Here is a 24,680-nt window from a genome sequence, read left to right on the forward strand (position 1 = left end):
ATTTAGTGAGACAGAAAAGATTTCAGGAGAAACAGATGGGGGGGTAGGGGAGCATTATCTCAGCTTTGGATATCAGTGTGAGATATGTGGTGGACATCTGTGTGAAGTTGCAGAGGAGACACTTTGGTAGTGAATCTGGAGGTCAGCAAGAGGTCTGCGCTGAAGATTTGAATTTGGCATTCATGAGCCTGTAGTTAATCCATGGGACTAGATAAAACCATCTAGGTCAGTGTTGGTAGAACACAAGTTCTTGATCCGTCTCTTCAAGGGGTTCAGTTATATTATTAACTTGGTATAAAACCCCCCACATGTTTTGCTTTCATTCCATCCCTTCCAAGGGTGCAAAGTTTCTATGCTTTTCCTAAAACAATTTAAAGTTAAGTGCCACTCAAGCTAACTACAAATCTTTTTTTCTGAAATTCTAAGAGCTTTAATAGAGAACAGCAAAGCAGATGGTAGACTTTGTACAGCAACAGAACAATTCTGAGCAGCTTTCTTGCTTTACCTGTTATAAAATGAATCAGTATGGCCCAACCACATGGTGGTGTATTCAGAATGCCCATTTCTCCTAACTATCTACCAGCATCACAAGTGTGTTCCTGGATTCTTATCAGTCATAATGGTAGCTACTGATCAAGGCCCCAGAGACATACTGACTTTTAGTATAGGACTTTATTCTAAATGTTTATTTAGTAAAGCAGAGGCTTGAAAGGAGAGCTGTGGATACCCCATACTAAGGGAGGCAAGTAAGAGAATGCATAGTGAACCATACGTCTGAAAGTGAATGGTGAACACGTGTATTCCATGGTAACGTTTATGGATGAAGAAAATATTTCATAGTAATTGTGACAGGGAACAAATAAACTGTTTCTACACCAAGTCTCCAAAATAGAATCTATTGAGATGTGGATGAGATTCAGAGTATTTGATTCAGTAGGATGGAAGGACAAAGCGGAGATATATTCCACTAGGCTGCAGCAGGTCCATGCAGTGCAAAGTGCTGCCAGAGGTGGGAGAACATCTATCCAGGCAGGTATGTTAAGGGCATGTGGACAAATAATGGTAGATGATCATGCAGTTGAAGGATGACGTAGGTTACAGTGGTGCACTGACTGCAGCAAAGCCTGGTAAAGGAGGCACCAGGAGCCCAAAACTTGCCGAAGTTGAAACTGGGAGTTCTAGCTTGGAAGTAATTAGCCACAAGCCTGGGTCAGAGCCAGGACTCCAGTTTTAGGACATGAGGAATGGAAACCCAGGGCTATTGGAACAAAGCCAGGAAGGTAATTTGATCTTACATTTATGTGGAACCTTAAGTTTAGAATTTTTGTTTTATCTCTTGTATCAGTAAGAGTTGTATCAGGAAATAAATGGCATTGTCAAACTGAATAATTTTTGGAGAGCCTAAGGCGAGGACTATTATTAAGGTGTGGGCCACATATAGAGATACTGCAAAGACAGTGCATTTCCCTGGAGCTAGAACAGTGGGGGAGCTGTTACCATCCACAGATCTGAAGAGTTGCAGGGGAGAGCTATAAGCAAAACTTGGAGACAGAGGCTGTGTGGAGAAGACAACCCTGTATGAGCTCTGAGTGTAGGTTGAGAGAGGCAGACAGCCCATGGTGACCCAGCTAGATTAGAGCCAGGGACATATATTTCTGACCCCATCTCACTAGCCCCCAACCTCCTGCTACTGTTCTGCACTGGCAAACTCAACAGGAAGCTGTAGGCAAGGGAGCATGGTGAACTGTTTCTACAAGTCAGCCTCAGCACAGAGCGGGGTAGAGGGGTGAAGAGTGGATTTGCAGAGACTAAAGAACATCATCCAGTACATCTCCCAATGAGAATACACGCATAGAAAATACATGAGCAGATGAAAAACGTTTAAAAAGAGAACACACACAAGCATAGGTGATCAGAGTGTAGTCACTGGTTGTATCACTTTGTATCGGAGTCCCATTCCTGCTACATTTCTTGTAATGCATTTTGAATTGATTTTAGAAATTAATTCTACAATTTTCTTGTGACTAACACAATCATATTGTGTTGAACTTTTGCATGTTAAAACATCAGTTTGTTCAAAGTAAACATTTAAAGAATATCACAATTTAAAAACTCTTTTGGAATTGTGTGTATGCACCATTTTTTAAACATCTGAGAGACTTCACCTCAACCAAGCACAAGGACAAAGTTGTGTTCCAGCCTCAGAGAGATTGGCTTCCCAGTCATGCATCCAAGCAATCAGGTGCAGAAGAACGAGACAGGAATCATTTGTCAGGACAGAGATGAAAGATGGGCGTCTTGATTGAAAGACTGAACATCAAAACTAAGGCAAAAGACCAAACACAGGCCAGAGTTGGGCAGACTCCATAGTTGTTATTGAGTTCTAAATTGGGATTCTTTCAGTGTTCTCTGATGAAGGACCAATTAGTCATAGAATCCAGAGAATAGAGCTGAGCTTCCATGAGGGAACCAGGCAGCCCCAGGTACTGACGAGAGACAGAATATGAATGCAGGGAACCAAGCAAGTGGTGGCAGAAGCATTTGACAATCACAACCATTTTTCCAAAAGTAGCTGCTTCTAGCTGTTTGCCCACTTGTGTATATGATGCTAACCTGGAGAGAGGAATCAGATTTTTCTTAATGGCATGCTAATTTATTTGGCCTGACACCAAAATTGCACCTTCTAGAACAATTAATTGAGTCACACATTGGGTGAGGCTGATAGGAACTAGAAATTTTATTTCAAAGCTGAATTATCTCACACAGTGGTTTCTAGAAGTTTCAAATAATCTCGAACATGTGACGTCTGAATCCTAATGCCATCTGTGATGTTTTTAACTTTTAGTCATAGCATTTAAATGAAAGTAACTGTGATTTTAAAACAGTGTTCATAGATGGTACATACACAGCAAATATTGTGAATTTTTTCGTGGGTATTATTGCATGATACTAGCAGGCAGTAGCAACATAAATTATCTTTTTTCCCCCTGTATTTGTACCATGTGGTTATTACCTTGATTTTGAATAGTTTGAAAAATGATTAATTTTGCCAGAATTAATTTGGGGACTTTCTATACCAATGATTAATATAGCTATTGAGATTATAACACTAAATAATTATCAACAATAATTTAATTTTACGCTAAAATACTATAACATTTACAATATTCCTTAGAACACATTTACATAATGGGAAATGTAATGCTCTCGGTTTAAGTACCATTTTTTCAGAATGCTGTATTTCGTTATTTTGTATGAACTTTTAGATGATGAAACACATAGACTGTTTCTACCCTGACAAATGAAAGGACAAATTTAGAGAATTATAATTTAGGAATGTAATTTTTTTCTTTTTTTACAATAGCCAGATACTTGATGTCAAAGGAAAGTTCTATTTTATTTTTTTCATTTTTTTCATTTTTTTATTTTACTTTTTTTTTGAGACAGAGCCTCACTCTGTCACCCAGGCTGAAGTGCAGTGGTGCTATCTCAGCCTCTTGGGTTCAAACGATTCTTCTGCCTCAGCCTCCTGAGTAACGGAGACTACAGAAACACACTACCACGCTCAGCTAATTTTTATATTTATTTACTTATTTATTATTTTTAGTAGAGACAGGGTTTTGCCATGTTGGCCAGGTAGGTCTCGGACTCCTGGCCTCAAGTGATCCACCTACCTCAGTCTCCCACGGTGTTGGGGTGACAGGTATGAGCCATAGTGCTTGACTCAAAGAGAGGTTTGATGAAGAATTATTTGTCTCAGTTTTTAACTGTATTCTATGAATGTACACATATGTCAAAATATACTTCTAATAGTTTACTAAAAACTTTTTATTTCTCAACTAACTGTGCCCTTTATTTAGAAAACAAATATATTAACATAAGCAAAAAATAAAAATTATCTATAACCAGGCAATCTAGAGAAAACAATCGTGTAACTATATCATACTTTATTTTTTAATGTGAATTATCGAAAAGTGACCATATTTGTACAGATTTTCAAAAGTCATGACTATATATAGAAAAATATGACCATATTTGTACATATTTAACTTTTTTTGTTTTAGAGATAGGGTCTTGTTTTGTCACCCAGAGTGGAGTGCTATGAGATCGTGGCTCACTGTAGCCTTCACCCCTTGAGCCCAAGTGACATTCCCATCTCAGCTTCCCTAATAGGTGGGACTACAGTCACATGTCACCATGCCTGGCTAATTTTTTGTTTTTTGTAGAGATGAAGTCTCACTATATTGCCCAGGCTGGTTGTGCTCTCCTGGGCTTAAGTAATCCTCCCACCTCAGCCTCTCAAAGTGCTAGGATTACAGGCATGAGCCACTGTGCCTGACCTAGGTACATATTTTAATAAAAGTATTTTACAGTCTGGGCATGGTGACTCACGCCTGTAATCCCAGCACTTTGGGAGGCGGAGGTAGGTCACGAGATTAAGACCATCCTGGCTAACACGGTGAAACGCCGTCTCTACTAAAAATACAAAAAATCAGCTAAGCGTGGTGTCACATGCCTGTAGTCCCAGTGACTTGGGAGGCTGAGGCAGGAGAATTGCTTGAATCCAGGAGGTGGAGGTTGCAGTGAGCCAAGATTGCGCCACTGCACTCCAGCCTGGGTGACACAGTTAGACTCTGTCTCAAAAAAAAAAAAATTAAAAAAAAAGAAAGAAAAAATATTTTTAACATTTTTTTGTGTCTCTTAGTGGCTGCTCCTTGGGTTAAAAGTTTTTATTTTAGACTGATTTTGAGTTCTGATATTTCAAACGATTTATGTAAACTAAATCCCTTGTTTTTTAACAAGCCCCAATTAACTGTAGTTAATTACATACAACTGTAGGCTCTCAGGGTAGAAACAAACTTAAAAAGTAAGCCAATTGAGCTCTAGTTCTGATGCCAGATGTCTTCTTCAATATTCTTGCTGTGGTTATAAAGCCTGGGATTGATTGTCTTAATGAGAGGCTCACTTCCTTTTGGAGGCTGTCCATCTTGAAATAATTTTTGCTACTAGAAAATATTTCCTTATGTTGTTCTACAATTTATCTTTATACGGTCTCTAACCTTCAGGAACATCAGAGTAGGTCTAGTCCCTCTTCTGCAAGGACAGCAGCCCAACCACAAAAGTAAACACAGCAGCAGATTTCCCCGTCCTCTCAGCTTCTTTCTCTGTGTTTCCTCTTCTTTAGCATAAATGCCAAACATTCCCTAAGGCCGTTTTTATGTTTCAAAGTTTCAAAATACCTGAACAACTGTGTTAGAAACAACAGACTACGTTATTATTCCATTCTTATAGAAACTATCAGTTTTGTGTAGGAGTATCATTTAAATTAGATTCAAATTTGTCATGATAAATAATTGCAATATGTATTTTTCCTAGGGAGATAAAATGCGATGAATTGCTATATTGAAATCGGGCAATGTAATTTGCAATATTTTTCTTTCAGTGATGTTTTATGGGGCTATTAAACCTAATACCTAATTCAATAAGTTTTATTTTTAAGATCTTAGATTCATTTGCTATATTTATGTATCACCAGCCATTGGTCAGGGGATAATCCTAAAATTCTTAGCTCCTCGACTATCCCAATATGTTGATAATATACTACATAATTTGACAAATTACCTAGTGCCAAGATCTGGCTCTTTGAATACACTGCATTTAAAGGCAAAAATCTCCAAATCTGCATACTTAATTATACAACATTATCATTTCTATCCCTAATTCCTTAATCAAAACTGTCATTAGCAATGCAAATAATAAAGGAAATTGAATTACAAAGGAAGTAAAGATTGGTGACTGTAAGATCAGATAGCTGATTTTAGAAAGTCAGGTTGAAATTGGGCTCAGTTTTATAATTCAGATAAACAATGCAACTACCTTGTCATAAGCCTTTTCAATTTTAAAGATAAAGCACTGAGTATTTTTGTTTGTTTGACGAGAATTTTACATGAAATCCACGAGTAGCAATAGATTAAATTATTATGCATTTTAACAAGATGACCTATAATATATCAAATCACTGCAAATCATGAACATTGCTTTTTTTTTTTTTTTTTTTTTTGAGACAGAGTCTCACTCTGCTGCCCAGGCTGGAGAGAAATGGCGCGATCTCAGCTCACTGCCACCTCCACCTCTGATTCTCCTGCTTCAGCCTCCCAAGTAGCTGGGGTTACAGGCATGCACCACCATGCCCGGCTACTTTTTGTATTTTTAGTAGAGACGGAGTTTTGCCATGTTGGTCAGGCTGGTCTCGAACTCCTGATCTCAAGTGACTACCCGTCTCGGCTTCCCAAAGTGCTGGGATTACAGGCATGAGCCACCGTGCCCAGCCGAACACTGCTTATTTTTTTTTTTTTTTGAGACGGAGTCTGGCTCTATTGTCCAGGCTGGAGTGCAGTGGCGTGATCTCCGCTCACTGCAAGCTCCGCCTCCCGGGTTCACGCCATTCTCCTGCCTCAGCCTCCCGAGTAGCTGGGACTACAGGCGCCCGCCACTACGCCTGGCTAATTTTTTTGTATTTTAGTAGAGACGGGGTTTCACTGTGTTAGCCAGGATGGTCTCGATCTCCTGACCTCGTGATCCGCCCGCCTCGGCCTCCCAAAGTGCTGGGATTACAGGCTTGAGCCACCGCACCCGGCCCGAACACTGCTTTTTGAGGTGTCACTTGAGAAATTGGTTTTGGTGGATTCAATCAGTGCTTTGTCTTTTCTAGGTTGGTTAATTTTGACTGGTTGGTTGTATGACTAGAGTTGCTGGAATTCAAGTCTTTTAATTTTAACTATTCAACTGAAAGCAGTGCGTTACAATAGAACATGGATTCCAAAGAATTTACCGAGAAGAAGCAAAGCAATACTTGGGAGAACTGTAAGTAAAGTTAATTAAAGCTCCTACCAATGCAGATTGGCAAAATCTTTGGTGTCAGTTTCTACCTTTAAGATAGTCTTCCTTTGTACCCAGGAGGCTGGTTAGATTTACTAGGCCTATGTCTGCATAATGCAAAAACCATCTCTGCTATTTAGATTTCTAGATTGTACATATTAGGTATATAAATATTAATAAAAATTTTCTGCCCTTAAATATTACATGTCACAGTTAATATTCTGCACTCTCTGTCTAGATATCTACTTTTCAATATTTGCTGCTAGAACTTTATTAATAAATTTGAAGCCTGCTTTGTTCTCTATGTGTGAATTTTATAGGGAACACTATGTTCAAACAACTAAGGAAAAAATATTGGCCATTTATTTTTTGATGGAAGATAGGAATGTAGCGTGTGTTCTACAATTTTAGCAATATAAGATATTACTGAGATAAATGCAATCTCAGACACAAAGTGCTTCATTTTGTGTTAAACGTAGCAGAGAAATGTTTTACTGTCTCATGGGAGCATCAAGTTTCCCCATAATTGAAGAGCTAGCACAAGATATCAAGGATCCTGAAAAAGAGCTTCCTGCATTGGTGGGAGACTCGATGGCACTGGCTTGCAATTATACTGACCACTGGAACCCTCGGGAGCTTAAAAGATGCTGAGGTTTGTGTCCTAGCCTCAGGCATTCTGATTTAATTGGTCTGAGGTATGATTTGGGATTGGGATTTTAAAGTTTCGCAGGTAATTCTAATATGCAGCCACAGTTGAAGACAGCTGTTCTAAAATCTCATCTAACCAAAATTAGCAATTTCTTCTAATATGCTTTGATGATTTTTAAAGCAGTGATCTCTAAAGAAACCCCTAGACCTGAAAATTACGCTATGCAAGAGATTCTGTGGTCCAATAAACTTGAAAAGTGTTACGTATCTTATCATCCTTTTGGAGAAATCTAATTCACCTGGACACATTAAAGATCATGGTAGGCCCGGTATGGGGTCTCACACCTGTAATTCCAGCATTTTGGGGAGACTGAAGCAGGAGGGTTGCTTGATCGCAGGAGTTTGAGACCTGCCTGGGCAATATAGCAAGACCTTGTCCTTATAAAAAATTAGAAAAAAAATATTAGCCAGGCATGGTGGTGCAAGCCTCTTACCACTACTGCACTCCAGCCTGAGTGACAGTGAGACCCTGTCTCACATGCACACACATAAAAGACAATGGTAAAAACATTTCTCACCCAGTATTTCCCAGAATTTTTAATCAGGGTTTTCATTTTTTATAACAGCTATTATAATCCCATAAAATTAGCATTCTTTGGCTCACACATTCACTAGCAGATTTATATTTTGCTGAGTTACTTCTGATCTCTGTGTTTTAAGAATAAAATTCCGGCCAGGTACGGTGGCTCACACCTGCAATCACAACACTTTTGGAGGCCAAAGTGGGTGGATCACCTGAGGTCAGGGGTTCAAGACCAGTCTGGCCAACATGGTGAAAACACCATCTCTACTAAAAACACAAAAATTAGCCGGGTGTGGTGGCAGGTGCCTGTAATCCCAGCTACTTGGGAGGCTGAGGCAGGAGAATCAATTGAATCTGGGAGGCGGAGGTTGCAGTGAGCTGAGATTGCGCCCCTGCACTCCAGCCTGGGCGACAGAGCAAGGCTCTGTCTCTAAATAAATAAATAAATAAATAAATAAATAAAATTCCTACTTGCATTATGACATTAAACCACAAACGTGGACTAAGCTATTCTTGGTCATATGGTCTTACATTGGTAATTTTTACATTGGTATAGCTGTTGAGTAAAGTGTACGTTGACATGAACCCCACTGGCAATGAGATTCTGCTCTGGGCTACTCCCTTTGGACCCAGTGTTTATTAATGCAAAGGACTTGGCAGTAAGTCTTTAGTGCCCAAATTGATAAAAAGCAGGGAAGGACTACCAATCTTGCTCAAAAGTTACCATTTACCAGTTACTTAACTCCCCTTTGAATTGACCCTCTTCTGCAGCTTAAATTATAAGCTCCCTGTCTTCAAATGTCTTTAAATCTCTTAAGCATCATGGGATGTGTTTCTTTGGGAAGAAAGCTGGAAGTTATGAGATGTGGAAAGAGTGTTGAATGGAGTGATTGAGGTTGTGAAGGTATAATCAAGAGAAAGGAGGTTCACTCACAAATGAGAGTTAGATTGAGTGATGGTAAATTAACCTTGAGGCTGAAGGAGGCCGTAGACGTGCCATTTATCATTTCTCCTTGTGTAGAGATGAAGATGTGACAAGAATACACACCCCAAAGCAAAGCGACCCAGGCTGTCTGTTCACTTCACATCTCAGGTGTTGTCTTACTCAATTTTTTGGCAGCCTGACAACTTGGCCGCCTCCTCCCATTTTCTTCCCTTGGCTTCTGGAATCCTGTACACTCCTTGTTTTCCGCTTATGGCTTTAACTGCTCCTTCTGATCTCTCCCAGGTTGGGGAAGGCACTCCTATCTTTGCTCCTGTGATGACCTATGTCCACTTACTTCCTTTATGGCACTGGCTCCAACTACTCAAAAGGTTTCTTTAGTTGTATCTTCACTGTATTATTTTTATATTAAATATATAACATGGTATTTTATATTAACTATAATATCTTTAATAGTAAGAGGTATACTATTCATCTATGTCTCCCCAAATTAGGCAGACACCTAATAGGGCATCAACAAGTGTTTATTCTTTTATTATTTTTATTACTTTAATTTTTTTTTTTTTTTAGATATGGTCTCACTCTGTCACCTAGGCTGGAGTGCAGTGGGGTGATCAGGGTTCACTGCAGCCTCAACCTCCCAGGCTCCAGTGATCCTCCCACCTTAGCCTCCCAAGTAGCTGGGACTACAGGTGTGTGCCACCACATCTGGCTAACTTTTGTATTTTGGTAGAGATGGGGTTTCACTAGGTTGCCCAGGCTGTTCTTGAACCCCTGAGCTCAAGTGATCCTCCTGCCTTGGCCTCCCAAAGTATTGGGATTACAGGTGTGAGCCACCCTGTCCAGCCAACAAATGTTTGTTAAACTAAATTAATTGATTGATCCCATACACACTCAAGAGATCCAATAGAGAAATGAAGTAAAGGCCAGTGGGAAATGCCACCATAAAGAATAGTGACTTACCTTTCTAATGTATGCAGTTGTCTTTCCACTTAAAAATATAGCTCTTTTTGATTACAGCATTGATAAATATTTATTGTATTTAAGTAACTGGTATTGTAGAAGATCTGAAAATAAAGAAACAAAGGACACAAAACAATGCACAAATCTACCACCCAAAGATCACCATTGTAAGTAATTGTGTGTATTTTCCTCCTAGGCCTTTTTCTAGGCCTAAGTCAGGGTATATATATGTAGGTATGCATGTGTGTGTGTGTGTGTGTTGTGTGTGTGTGTGTGTACTTTTTAAAAGAGAATTTGGATCATAATGAAACAAACAATTTTGTACTTTTAGTAATTTATAAACCCCAATTTCCATCAGTGTATGAAGGAAGCTGTCTTACAACTCTCACCGGTATAACGTGCATTTTCGCTAAGGAATATATTTATCTGCCTATATATTGCCTCATATTAGAATTATTTTATTCTAGTATGTGTAACTTTCATATTCTTATATAAATATGTAATCTTGTTTTTCCACTATTAATTTTTTTATTGATTCTCATGGATGTGGCTATTCATGAAATATAAACTTAAACTTCCCTTTGATAGGAAACCCCTGAAATCCTTTAGTGAGGCTTTTCTTTTTGGATCCAAGTTGTATTTTAGCTTACTAGCAGAGGTCCTAGGGTTTCCAAAATGGTTTCTTGCTCATTTTTTTCCCTTGGTTAGCATTCAGTTCAGGTGCACACGTTTAGTAGGGTACATACATTAAGCAAGGCAGGTGTTCAGTGAAAGTCAAGTGTCCTTCAAAGAATAATAGCAGCATCCCAGGGGTTCCCTTTGAGTTTGAAACCTTCTCTAAGACTAGCATAATCATCTGTTGGGGGAATCCTGGTGCATCAGTCTCTTCATGAGCTTACCCTAGATCAAGCTATCTGGCTTTGGTGTCCATTGTGGGTTACTGTCTCTGTTTCTAGACATATTGATAGAAAAGTTCCAGATGTCACAACAAAGAATATTTTCTATCTCAATCACTAATTAATAAAAGATTCACATGTCTGAAAGCAAATTATTAACTTATTGAAAGGAAGACACTTTTAAGGCCAAGATGTGCTATTTGTGAACTATTTCTCAATGTTTCTATAAAGTAATCTAAATCGAGTGCTATTTAATTTAACAAAAGGAAAATAAAAAAATAATTCTGTATTCTTCAGCTATGGGGGTCACAATGCTGAGGATGCAATAAAAATTTAAACGGACTTCAGCTAGTCTCTAGAGCAAGGCCTCTTTGCTTTTGATACAAGAGATGACACTAGTAGATGACTCCTTGTTTGGGGTGACTGTAAGTCTAGCTTTATGGCTTCCTCTGTGCTCTTTTGTTTTTCCCTAGTTTACTGCTTTATGTCGTATGAACACACACCCCTTAGAATTTATCTAACTTTTTTTTTTTCTGTTGCTCCTACCATACTTCCCAGAAGCCAAAGAGCAAATATGTGTAGAGTAAATCAAGGTTTCTCAGTCATGGCATCACTGAATGAATGTGCATTGTAGGACGTTTGGCAGCATCTATGGGGTGTGCCCACTAGATGCCAGTAGCACCCCTCTTCCCTAGTTGTGACAACCAAAAATGGTCCTAGTAATTGTCAGATGTCCTTTGGGAGGCAAAATCGCCCCTGACTGAGAACCCTGGAGTAAATGTGGCTCAGTCTTCCTGTAGGATCCCCGACTTGACCTGTGGCGGGCCATGTTCCATTGTCTACCCAATAACCAGAGTAGTGTTTCCTAAGAATAAGGTCTTGCCACTTCCCTGCTTATAATATCCAACGTCTTCTTGTGACCCTGGAGTAAAATCTGAACTCCTGTGGCAACCTATATAGCCCTCCATGATCTTACCCCAATCCACTCTGTCTCATCAGCTATCTCTCTTCTCAATTTACCATGATCAAAGCCACCCCTCAAAGAGGCCTTTCTTGCCACTTATTAACGCAGCCTCTCCCTTCTTCTAGTCACTCTATTATATCATATGGTTTGCTTTGTTTATATGCATGTTTTACAACCTGAGATTACCTGGTACCTTTATCTGTCTACTGGTTTATTGTCTTTTCTCAAGCACAGCAGAATGTAAGCTTCTTGAGTGAAAAGGGCATTTCTACTTTGTTCACTACTCCTTGCCCAACGTCTAAGATAAAGCCTAACACTTCATAGCTGTTCAAAAAAATGAATAAATAAATAAATGGGTAAAATTAGGCAGAGGCAGTGACTCAGTATACACACACACACACACACACACACACACACACACACATATACACACACATACATATATACAGACACATACACTATATATATATAATTCTCTTTTTCTGTATTCACACTTCAATAATTCAGTAGTACTTTGGATAGTCAGAAAAGGGCAGAGAACAAAGAAATACAACCTTGTGTGTCTACTATCTAGATAATGTGATCTTGAGTTGCAAAAGATGAAGGGTACCATTACATATTTGACAGAATCAGTGCTCATATGTATATAGTAGTTTACAAGTAGATCTAGACTTTTTCCATCCACATAAGTCAACATTTCTGTGTTAAGTAGTCATTAAGGGTGAAGTGCTGAAAATAGCAAGATTCATTTCCTTCCATCAAGGGGCTCACAGTCCAATGGGCGGGGCCAGAGGCATGGAAGAGGAGTTCATTAGAGATAGTCTGATAAGTGCTTCAATGTGAAATGAAGGATCCGGAGCTAGCAGTGTACCTAAGAAACCCCGGGACAGACAGATGCTGGAGTGTATGTGTTAAAAATCAAGGAACCCTGACTAGAGTGCTAACTCTTAAAGATTCCTCTTATGTATTTTGATACAGAAACACTCCACTTGGTAAAAGGAGTGTGCTTATAAATCCCCACCTCACCAAATGAGAAGGAGCTGCTGGCAAGATCTGAGCTCAACACCCCAGGAACCTCCAGATTTGGAAGGCTTTTGGTTTCCTCACTTCTCTTGCTTTCTATTTTTGCCTCGAAATATGTGCACTCCTAGAGTTCCCTATTTTCAAAAAGCCTTCTGAGCCAGTAAGGAAGAAACGTTTGCTTTGGGCAGCTTCCAAATATTTGTGAGATGCCATTGATTACTTTTTCACTGCAACTGCAAGGCAAATCTATACTATTAAGTAATAATATAATGTTGATATTCTGCCGTGAATGATGGGTCTAGTATACATACCATGCTCAAGCATATCTTTTCATTTTTGAGCATGGCACTATGTCAGTGGGAGCAGTGGATTTGCAGGTATTTTCCATAATTCCAAAAATGTGATGAGGGTCTTGAGGTGTGGTTAAGTAATAGGAATGCTGTAAGAGTATTACGAAGTATTTTTGGGAGGGTTTATAATCCTGTAAATCTAGCACATTGTTGTTCAGTTGAGTAGTCGCTCAATGTGGTTTAATTGGTCAGGTTCTTCATGGAACAACAAACAAGACAGTGAAGACTCTTACAGTTACTGCTTTGCAGTATGGCACAATTATTCAAAATATAAATATCTCTCAGATTAATTTAATATATGAGAGGAAATTCATGCTTGTCTTGATTTTTGGAGTAAGAAACTATGCAATCTTTCCCCACTTACATTTTTCATGTGATTTCAAATATATCAAACTCATTCAGATATTCTTAATTTGGGAGGACAGGCACAGATAATATATTTGAATATACTTGAGAATTTTCTATTCTTCACTTGAAGATAACCATTCTGAAAATAAGATGCTCTTCTCTCCTCTTACTCTGGTTAGAATTTTAACTATTCAAAGTGGAATGTGAGAGTGATTTAGCCCATTACTCCTTGGTTTTCTCTCCATCCCTCACTTTTTTTGTTTATTGAAACCGACGTGTTTCCAATGATGTACTGAGCTGATTTTTGCTTTTGTTGATAGCTGAGCTTTTATGAGGTTTGCTTAAACTGCTTTTATGATACTATGCCTCCCCAACAGGCACAACGGTCTCACATTCTCAGCAGGGCTGGGGTAGGGAATCACCAATAAGGAACTTCTCTTCTTCCACAAGAATGGAAGACATCCAGTTTCTCGTCTGTTCCTGTCCCTGTGGACACAAATATCAAAATCAGTCTTGCTGGTGGCATTTGAAATGGTATATGCACAGTTCAGGAAGCATTACTGTTTACTCATTAATCACTCTGGGCCACTAGTCAAAATATTTTCTCTGCAAAAATGCCTTTCCTATTTTGTACCAATTAATATTGGATGAAACTCAAGAGTCACAGTTAATCTGTGGCAAAGCTTTTATTTGCTGTAAGGCCTGCAGATATGAAAAATGCTCCATGTAATATTTTAATTAATAAAATATGCTGAGAAGTGTATTTTCTGAAGTAGATTTTTATTACACTTCATTACATTTCCAAATTTAATGGACACATATATTATGTCCTGTCACCATGGGAACCACATCAAGGCAGGCTTTTTATAGGCTGTTGGATGTAGTTATAAAACTCTCACAAAGACAAAATTGTTTCTTATAAGTTTAAAAGAAGCTGTGCTCATTTACAGTATGTATAATTTAGTACAGAGCTTGAGGCAATAGAGAGGGTCTTTATTTGATTTAGAGACTAATACTTCTTTTCATGAAGCTCTTAAGTGTTAATTATTTCAGGTCTGTGTTCATGAAGATATAACTTGGCTTATTGTGAAAGCAAATTTAAAAAAATTCAGACTTTGTATAATAGATGAAACAGATGAAATTCTTCTTTGTAACTGTTTAAAAGCAAGGCACTTTTAAAACAAAATTTTCCAAACATACATAAAAGAAGGAACTACAATGAACCCCAATACCCAGCTTGAATAACCACCAATATTTTACTGTATTTATTTTATGTGTCCCCTGCAAACACCACTTTTATGGCTGAAATATTTTAAAGTAAATTGTAGTAAAATGGTAAAATATCATTTTACTATCAAATACTTTAGTATGCCTCTTAAAAAAGAAGGAGGCAAGAACAAGGACCACATAGCAAACAACTTTCTATATTCAATAAAAAATATCATAAAACATATGACAGAACAGAGACCAAACACATGGATCATATCAGCAAATACAAATAGGCTTACCTTACTTATTACAAAGAGAAAAGAAAAGATTTTCAGAGTGCCCAAAGAAGAAAATGCTTGCTCTATAGTATTTAAAAGGGATATACCTAAAATTAAGTGATTTTGAAGGTTAAAAATAAAAGAATAGGCAATTGCAAATTTTAAAAAAATCAGGGGTCTTCTTACAGGGGAGTTTAAATTAAGGCCCAAAATATTAAAATAGATAAAGAAGGATATTTTATAATACTACAGTCAGAAATTCACAAAGATGATTCAAAAGTTATCTTTTCTTCCAGTAACACAGAAATGACTTTCAAAAAGCAGAAACTGCTAGAGACTAGAAATAGACAGAGACATACTAATAGTAGGAGATTTTAACCCACTTCTCTCAGTTCTAGGAAAGTCAAAGGATAAAATGCTAGTAAGAATAGAGAAGACTCAACATAACCAATAAGTTAAAACTAATATTTATAAAACTTGAACACTAATAATAGAGATTATGCCTTCCTTTTATGTAAGAGTCTTTGGAATTGAAATTAGTGAGAGTTAATGGAGGGGAAAATCATAGAGTTTGAACCCTGGTTTAACATTTCATAGCACTTTCAAAGTTAGCAAATGTATTCACATTTTCAATTCAAAATTATTTATGTATTTTCCACATTCCATTCACGTGGCCTGCTCCATCCTGAACAGGGATCTATTCTGGCTATTTATGATTTTCCACATTAAAGGTAAGCATTGGTGCTGATTTTTAGATCAGATGGAGCTTGGAATATTTTTCCTTAAAGTTTTCCAAGTTTAATTTCCAAGGAACTATCCAGTTTAGCCTCATATGAGCTTTCTGCCTTTTTTAAATTCCAGGAGAGAAATGTGAGATTTCGCAAACAGAGAGATTGCTTTTCCATCAGTCACAGCCCATGCCTGACATGTGCAAGGGGCTTCGTAGTTAAACAGATGGGCAACATGCAGGTCTTTTGTCTTTTCTTTTCTTTTAACAAAATGAAAGATTAACCTGTTCTTTAGCAACATTGCTTCCCTTCTTTATTCAAAGATTCTTCCTCCCTCTAAAAGAATTGACATTTATGATGGATTTTTTGAGTTGAATTTTACTGCAAATACAACTTTTGTCGAAATGTGCAACCTTTAGGAGTTTTTGGGTCTGTAAGGTATGGCATATTTTTTCCTCCCAGTTTTCATAAATGAGTATTAGTGAGTGATAGGGAGCATAGATTACATCACAACAGCCAATATTGATGGTAATGGGATTCCAATTGGAGACTAGCCATCTATAAAATGGTATAAAGCTGCTATGGGAAATGCGCAGAAACAGAAAGCCACTTGACTTAAGTGAATGGCTGCTTTGCTAGCTTAGTATTTATTTGTTTGTTCACTCCTGTGTTTTTTTAAATGTATTTGTTGTTGGATTTTTTTGTCTTAATACCTTGGGGTTCTGATACCTTCCTGCTGCAAGGGAAATTTGCTAATATAACAAAGTAGTTGTGAATATGGAGTGTTGGAGGCAGATTGCTCTGGGAATTAGAACCACTTACTAGCAATGTGACCACAGCAATTCACGTCAATTCTTTGAGCTTCATAGTTACCTCTTGTAACATGGGAAACATAATAATAGTACTCACCTAATGGAGTTGTTGTAAAGCTTCCATCAAGTTTTTGTGAAACACTTAGCACAGTGCCTACATACATAAAGCATTTTATTGATGCCATAAGGTATACTAATAATTAGTATGTTACAATAATAATTAGTATTTAATGTTAAGCTAATTGAAGAGACTGAGAAACTCATGTTTACTAAAAGTAAAAATGAGTCTTTAAAAAATATTTTATTTTTAGTTGTGGAGGAAAATAACAGAAAATTTACCATTTCAACTATTTTTCAGAGTGTAAATCAGTAGGGTTGAGCATATCCACATTGCTGTAAAACAGGATTCTAGAACTCTTCATCTTACAAAACAAAACCTCCATATCCATCTAACAAGCCTTTGAGAAAAACTTTTTAAAGAACAGTTTTAGGCCGCGCGCAGTGGCTCAAGCCTGTAATCCCAGCACTTTGGGAGGCCGAGACGGGCGGATCACGAGGTCAGGAGTTCGAGAGACCGTCCTGGCTAACACGGGTGAAACCCTGTCTCACTAAAAATACATAAAAGCTAGCCACGGAGGTGGCTGGCGCCTGTAGTCCCAGCTTACTCGGGAGGCTGGAGGCAGGAGAATGGCGTTAAACCCGGGAGGCGGAGCTTCCAGAGCTGAGATCCGGCCACTGCCACTCAGCCTGGTGCGGGACAGAGCGAGACTCCGTCTCAAAAAAAAAAAAAAAAAAAAAAAAAAAAAAAAAAAAAAAAAAAACACTTTTTAAATTTACAGGAAAATGTGAGATGGTACCAGAGAATTCCTATGTATCCCACACCCAGTTCCTCCATTATTAGCATCTTAACATTGTACAGGTACATTTGTGCAGTTAATAATATCAACATATTATTTGTTTACTGAAGTCCATACATTATTTAATTTCCTTAGTTTTTACCGAATTCCTTTTTCTTTCCAAAATCTTGTTCAGGGTTCAACACTACATTTATTTGAACATGACTCTTCAGGTTCCTCTTGGCTGACAAATTATTTAGACTCCTTGATTTTGATGACCTTGACAGCTTGGGAGAATTATGGTTAGGTATTTGGGTAGAGTGTCTTCATTTGGGATTTATTGGTTGTTTTCTTATTATTGGACCTGGGTGTTAGAATACATGCTTTCAATCTGACCATTATTATTGATGTTGACTTTGATTATGTGGCTGAGGTAGTGTTTGTCAGGTTTCTCCATTGTAAAGTTACAAATGTCTTGAATTGAAAATTCACTAACACAAATGATGTTGAGAACCTTTTCATAGGTCACCTGCCTTCTGTATATCTCTTATTGGTGGTGACTCATCTGCTCTTGTCCACTTTTGAAAATTGGGTAGTTTCCTTACCCATTGTTGAGTTTCTAGAATTTCTTTGTCTATTTTGGATATAAGTTCCTTGTCAGATATGTATTTTACAAAATATTTTCTTCCAGTCTGTAGCTTTTTGCCTATTCATTCTCTTAACTGTGGTCGTCCAGAGAGCAGCATGCTTTTATTTTTAATAAAGTACAACTTACCAAGTTTTAATGGTTATACTTTTAGTATTGCGTCTAAAAACTCATCCACCAACACAAGTTCATATAGATTTTCCGCTTTGGCTCTTTTCTAGGACATTGTATGGTTTTGCATTTTAGCATCATAACATGTAAATCATTTTGGAATTGGTGTCATAGGTGTTTCTATTTTATGTTTCTCTCTCTCTCTCTGCTCTCTCTCTCTTTTTTTTTTTTTTTTTTTGGCCTATGGACATTCAATTTCTCCAGCACCATTTGTTGAACAGATGATCCTTTTCTCCACTTCATTGCCTTTGCTCCTTTTACAAATAGCAGTTGACTATATTTGTGTGTCTCTTTCTGAGCTGTTTTGTTCCAGTAGCTTATGTCTATTGTTTAGTCAATACCTCATTGTCTTGATTACTGTAGTTTTATGGTAAGATCTGAAATCAGCAAGAGTGCATCCTTCACTGTTGTTCTTCAATATTGTGTTGGCTATTCTAGGTCTTTCACATTTCCATATAAACTTTAAATCATTTTGTTAACACCTACAAAGTAAGTTGCTTGGATTTTAATAGGGTTTTCATGAAATCTATAGATTGATTTATGCAGTATTATCATCTAAACAATATTAAGTTTTCTACTTTATGAACATGGAAAATATGTATTTAGATTTTCTTTCATCAGAATTTAAAATTTCTGTATAATTCTGTTTACAAGTAAAATTATAACGCTTGTGGAGAAAAGAGAGGATGTGTGGAAAAGAGAACTCTTGTGCACTGTTAGTGAAAATGAAAATGTAAATTAGTATAACCATTATGGGAAATAGTATGAAATTTTCTCCAAGTTAAAAATAGTGCTACTACATAATCCATCAATCCCACTACTGAGTATATATAGCCAAAGGAAATGAAATCAGTGTATCAAAGAGATGCCTTCACTCCTGTATTAATTGCAGCACTATTTCTAATAGCAGAGATATGGAATCAACTTAGGTATTCATCAACAAAGGATACATAAAGAAAATGTGGCACATATCCACTATGGAATACTATTCAACCTTAGAAGAGAATAAGATCCTGTCATTTGTGACAACATGAATTCGCCTAGAGAACATTACATTAAGTGAAATGAGCCAGGCACAGAAAGACAAATACTGCACGATCTCACTTATATGTAGAATTCCAAAAAGTCAAACTAATGGAAGCATAGAGTAGAACGGTGTTTATCTGGGGTTGGTGTGGGGAACCAGTGGAGTTGCAAAGATGTTGGTCAAGGAGTACAATATGTCAATTAGACAGGAGGAATAACTTGAAGAGATCTATAGTGCAACATGGTAACTATGGTTAACAATGTATTATATACTTGAAAATTGCAAAGAGAGTAGATTTTAAGTGTTCTCACAACAAAAATGATAAATATGTGAGGTAATATGTTAATTAGCTTGATTTAGGCATTTCACAATATATACATATTTCAAAACATTGTGTTGTACACCAAAATATACATACTTTTATTTGTCAATTGAAAATAAAATAAAATTATTATCTTAAGTAAAAAATACATTTTAAAAATAATTCATCAACTAGTAAAATGATAAATATATTTAAACAACTAAATGCATTCAATAATTTATATGCCATGGTAGAAACATACACTGGGTTCAGTGGGGCACAAAAGCAGGAGTGGTCAATTCTACAGAATGGCCTGAAATTTCATCAAGTGTTTCATAGAAGGGCTGACACTTGGAAGTGTGAACAAAGAGAAAGGAAGTAGAGAAACTAAATTGGTGAGTACAGAAGAGTGAAACAGTATAGCAGATTTATATTCTCTCAAAAAATTTATAATTTATAATTTTCCACATATAGACCCTGTGTATGTGTTAAATTTAAACCTAAGTACAGTTAACCCTTGAACAACACGAGTTTGAAGTGCACAGGTCCACTTATATTCAGTTTTCCCAACCAGACGCAGATCAGTATTCATGAGGAATGAAGTCTGCATATATAAAGGGCTGAATTTTTGCATTACCAGGTTCCACAGGGAAAATGGCAAGACTTGAGTATACATGGATTTTGGTATCCATGGTGATCCTGGAACCAATCCCCCTGTATACACCAATGGACAGCTGTATTTCATTTTTTTGGTGCCATTGTAAATAATGTATATTTTTTTAAAGTTCCAATTCCAGTTGGTCACTGCTGATACACACGGAAGCAATTAGCTTTTGTGTATTAATGCTGTTTCTTGTGACCTTGCTAAACTTGCTTATTAGTCTAAGGAGTCCTTTTGTGTATTTGGGTTTCTGTACATAGACAATCATGTCATCTGAGAATAAGAGCAGGTTTATTTCCTCCTTTAAAATCGTTTACTATTTGTCTTCTTTTCTTGTCTTATTACACTAGCTAGGACTTCCAGTGTTATATAAAGTAGGATAGGGAAGAGAGGATATCATTGCTTTGTTCCCCTTCTTAGGGGAAAATATGCACCATTAAGTATGATATTAGCTATAGGTTTTTAATAAATTTTTTTATCAGGATGAGAAAGTTTCTCTTATTCTTAGTTTGCTGAGGGATCTTATCATGAATGGGTGTTGGACTTCACCAAATTCTTTGTCTCTATACTGATATATTATTTTCTATTTTGTCCATTGTGGCAGATTACATCGATTTTGAATGTTGAACCAGCCTTGCATATTTACACTTGGTCATGGTTTAATTCTTTTATATGTCATTAGATTTTATTTGCTAATATTCTGTTGAGGATTTTGTATCTATTCATGAGAGATATTGGTTTTAGGTTTCCTTTCTTGTAATGCTTTTAACTGTTTTTGTACTGCAGTAGTACTAGTCTCATAGAATAAGTTGGGAAGTGTTCTATCCACTTTGATGTTCTGAAAGATATTGTGGAGAACTGGTATCATATATTGATAAAATTGATTAAATGTTTCATAGAATTCACAAGTGAAACCATCTGGGCTTGTTGTTTTCCTTTTTTTTTTTTTTGGAAGGTTATCGATTATTGATTCAATTTATTTAATAGATAGAGGCCTATTCAGATTGTCTATTTAATCTGTGTGAGTTTTAATAATTTGTATTTTTCAAGGAATAGTTACATGTCATCTAAGTTATGAAATTTGTGAACGTAAAGTTGATCATAATATTTCTCTATTTTCCTTTTAATATCCGTGGTTATCAGTAGTGATGTCTTTCTTTCATCTCTGATATTGATAAATTTGTATCTTTCCTCCTTTTTTCTGATTAAGACTAGAGGCTTATTCATTATATTGCTCTCACAGAACCACCTTTTGGTTTTATTGATGTTCTCTATTGTTTTCCTATTTTCAGTTTCATTGCTCCTACTTTTTATTATTTCTTTTCTTCTGTTTGCTTTGGGCTTATATTCTTCCTTCTCTAGTTTTCTAGGCTTGAAGCTTAGATTATTAATTTTAGGTCTTTCTTTCATTCTAAGATATGCATTGGATGTTATAAATTTCACTTTAGGCTCTGCTTTCACTGCATCCCAGTTTTTGATGAGTTGTGTTTTCATTTCCTTTTAGATCCAAATTTTTTTATATTTCTCTTTTTACTTATTCTTTAGCCCATGGGTCATTTGGAATTGTGTTGTTTAATGCCCAGATATTTGGGTGATTTTTCAGCTTTCTATTATTGATTTCTAGTTTAATTCTATTGGGGGACGTTCTTACATATCTTGTATAATTTTACTTTTAAAATTTGTTAAGGTATATTTTAGGCCCTACAATGTAGTATATCTTGTTAATATGAGATTTTAAAGTAATTTTATTAATGTTTATTAATTTTATCTCTCTTTAGAAAATGCACTTACAGAACACCTTTACTTTTGAAAATATGTAAAACGTCTCTTTCACTATTTTCTCTATTGCCTTCTGGCCAGTGTCTTTTTGTAACAATTGTTGTTCCTCAGTTGGTGCAATTGGTTTTGTGACATGAGTTTTGGCAGTGGTAACAATAATTTTAGTAGAGGAAACAGCGTTTATTGAGCAACTACTATGTTCCAACTATTATGCTTTACCTATAAAATCTCAGTTCTCATAGCAACCCTCTAAGATGGATGTTATTAATACCTTCATGTTGCAGTTGAGGAATTTGAAGCGTAGAAAACCACGTAACTTGCCTGTTCACCTATGAGACACGTGCCAGAGGAAGAACATGAGCTCTGACCAGTCTGACACCTGGAAGTACTTACTTCACTGTTGTCCTGGCACTGTTTTTTGCATTATTGCTGCTTAATATATTGTATTAATGATTGTTAAATTCTGTTTCTTTAACATTATTTTTTAAAACTTCCTTTGTTAATTTATTGAATACTATTTGATTACTTAATAAATAACTGTCAGGATTTAGAGCTAAAATAATGTGCAATCAAGGTATGATCCAGCTATGAAGAGGCTTACAGTACAATAAGGCAACAAACATCCACCAAAACACATAAAACTAAGTGTAAAATTATGTAATGTTGCAAGAGCGTGTGCTACTGGTTAAATTTGAGGTGGTATAAACTGGAAGTGATTAATCTTTTTTGTTTTTGCCTTTAAGTCCACTTTGGTAAATTACCTTTCTTATCCAAATAAGGAATCTTTGGCATGTCCCATGTGTCTTTAATTGAAATTTTTATTGAGATAATATTAGAATTATGTATAGTTTAAAGAAAAAAATACAGAGAGAGCTCATGTACTCCTTACCCACTTTACCCCAATGGGAACATTTGACAAAACTACAGAACACTATCACAACCAGAATATTGACATTATAAAATCCACTAATTCTATTCATATTTCTCCAGTTTTACTTACATTCATTTGTGTGTCCATGTGTGCATATGTGTGTGTTTGTGTATTTAGTTCCATGTGATTTTATCATATGTATAGGTTCACGTATATACCACCATAGTCAAGATACTGAACAGTTTAATCACCACAAGGATTTTTTTAGTGTGTCACTCATTTATAACAGTATATACCTCCCTCCCTGTTTCTCACCTCCATCCCTAACCCCTTGAAACCACTAACCTGTTCTTCATTTCTAGAAATATTGTCATTTTGAAAATATTATGTAAATGGAATAGTACAATATGTAATCTTTTGGGATTGGCTTTTTTCACTCAGCATAATTCTATGGAAATTTATCCAAGTTGATTCTTTTCAATAGTTTATTCGTTTTTATTGCTGAGTAGTATTCATGTTACCTCTAAATTCGATAGCCCCAGAAGATGGACTCTTTCCTGTTCAGTGTCCCAGAGCCAATACATGAAACTGAAAGTGAGGATCATGTAGAGAGCAAGCTTTATTCCATGGCCAAGGGAATGGAGAAACAGGAGTGTGGCTCACAAATCAACTTCTGGACTAGTTAAGGGAGACAGGGCTAAAATACAGGATTTCTCTAATGAAGGGTTTGGACATTAAAAGTCAGGGTAGGAATATTCATATATTTTCTGAAAATGAGCAGTGAACTTCTCTGGAACCAGAGTGTCACCTTCCTTTTTGCCCTTTTATCGCTTCTTTTAGGATTGTTGTCATGGCAGTTATCAACTGTTATGGCATTGCTGGAGTGTCATTTAGAATGGAAATGAGATAATAATGAAGGCTAGAGTCTTTTTGAAGTTGTTGGTCAGCTATCTGGATATCTTGATTTTAACCAGTCTTAGCTGGTCTGGTTACAAATGGAACATTTTTCCAATTTTTCTTAAAGATAAGCAGAATTAGAGCAGGGTAGAAATTCAGTGGTATCATGTAGGCATTACACTGAGTTACATTCATAGTTCAGATATACCACAGATTGCTTCACCATTCACCTATGGAAGACATCAAGACCATTTCTAGTTTTTTTTTCCATTACAAATTAAAGTATAATAAACATTTGTGTACTAGTTTTGTGTGAACACAATTTTTATTTATCTGGGATAAATATCTAAGAGTGCAGTTGCTGAGTGGTATGGTAAATGCATATTTAGTTTTTTAAGAAACTGCAATAGTTTCTAGAGTAGCTGTACCATTTCACATTCCTACAGCAAAGGATAAGTAATTTTGTTTCTTCTCATCTTTGTTAGCAATTAGTGCTGTCACTATTTTTAATTTTAGCTATCAGATAAGTATGCAGTGATATCTCATTGTGGTCTTAATTTGCTTTTTTTCTGGTGTCTAATAATGTTGTATGTCTTTCATATGCTTATTTTCCATCTATGTCTTCTTCCTGGATATATCTATTTAGGTATTTTGCCAATTTTCTAATTAGATCATTTGGTTTGTTACTGTTAAGTTTTGAGAGTTTGTATGTTCTAGATACTAGTCCTTTGTTGGATGTGTGGTTTGCAAACATTTTCTCCCAGTCTGTAGCTTTTCTTTTCAGCCTCTTCATGTGGGCTTTCTCAGAGGAAAACTTTTTCAATTTTGGTGAGTTCCAATATTTTTCGATTTTGATGAGGTCAATTC

This window comes from Rhinopithecus bieti, unplaced genomic scaffold, assembly GCF_001698545.2.
Source record: "Rhinopithecus bieti isolate Rb0 unplaced genomic scaffold, ASM169854v2 scaffold_788, whole genome shotgun sequence".
Lineage (NCBI taxonomy): Eukaryota > Metazoa > Chordata > Mammalia > Primates > Cercopithecidae > Rhinopithecus > Rhinopithecus bieti.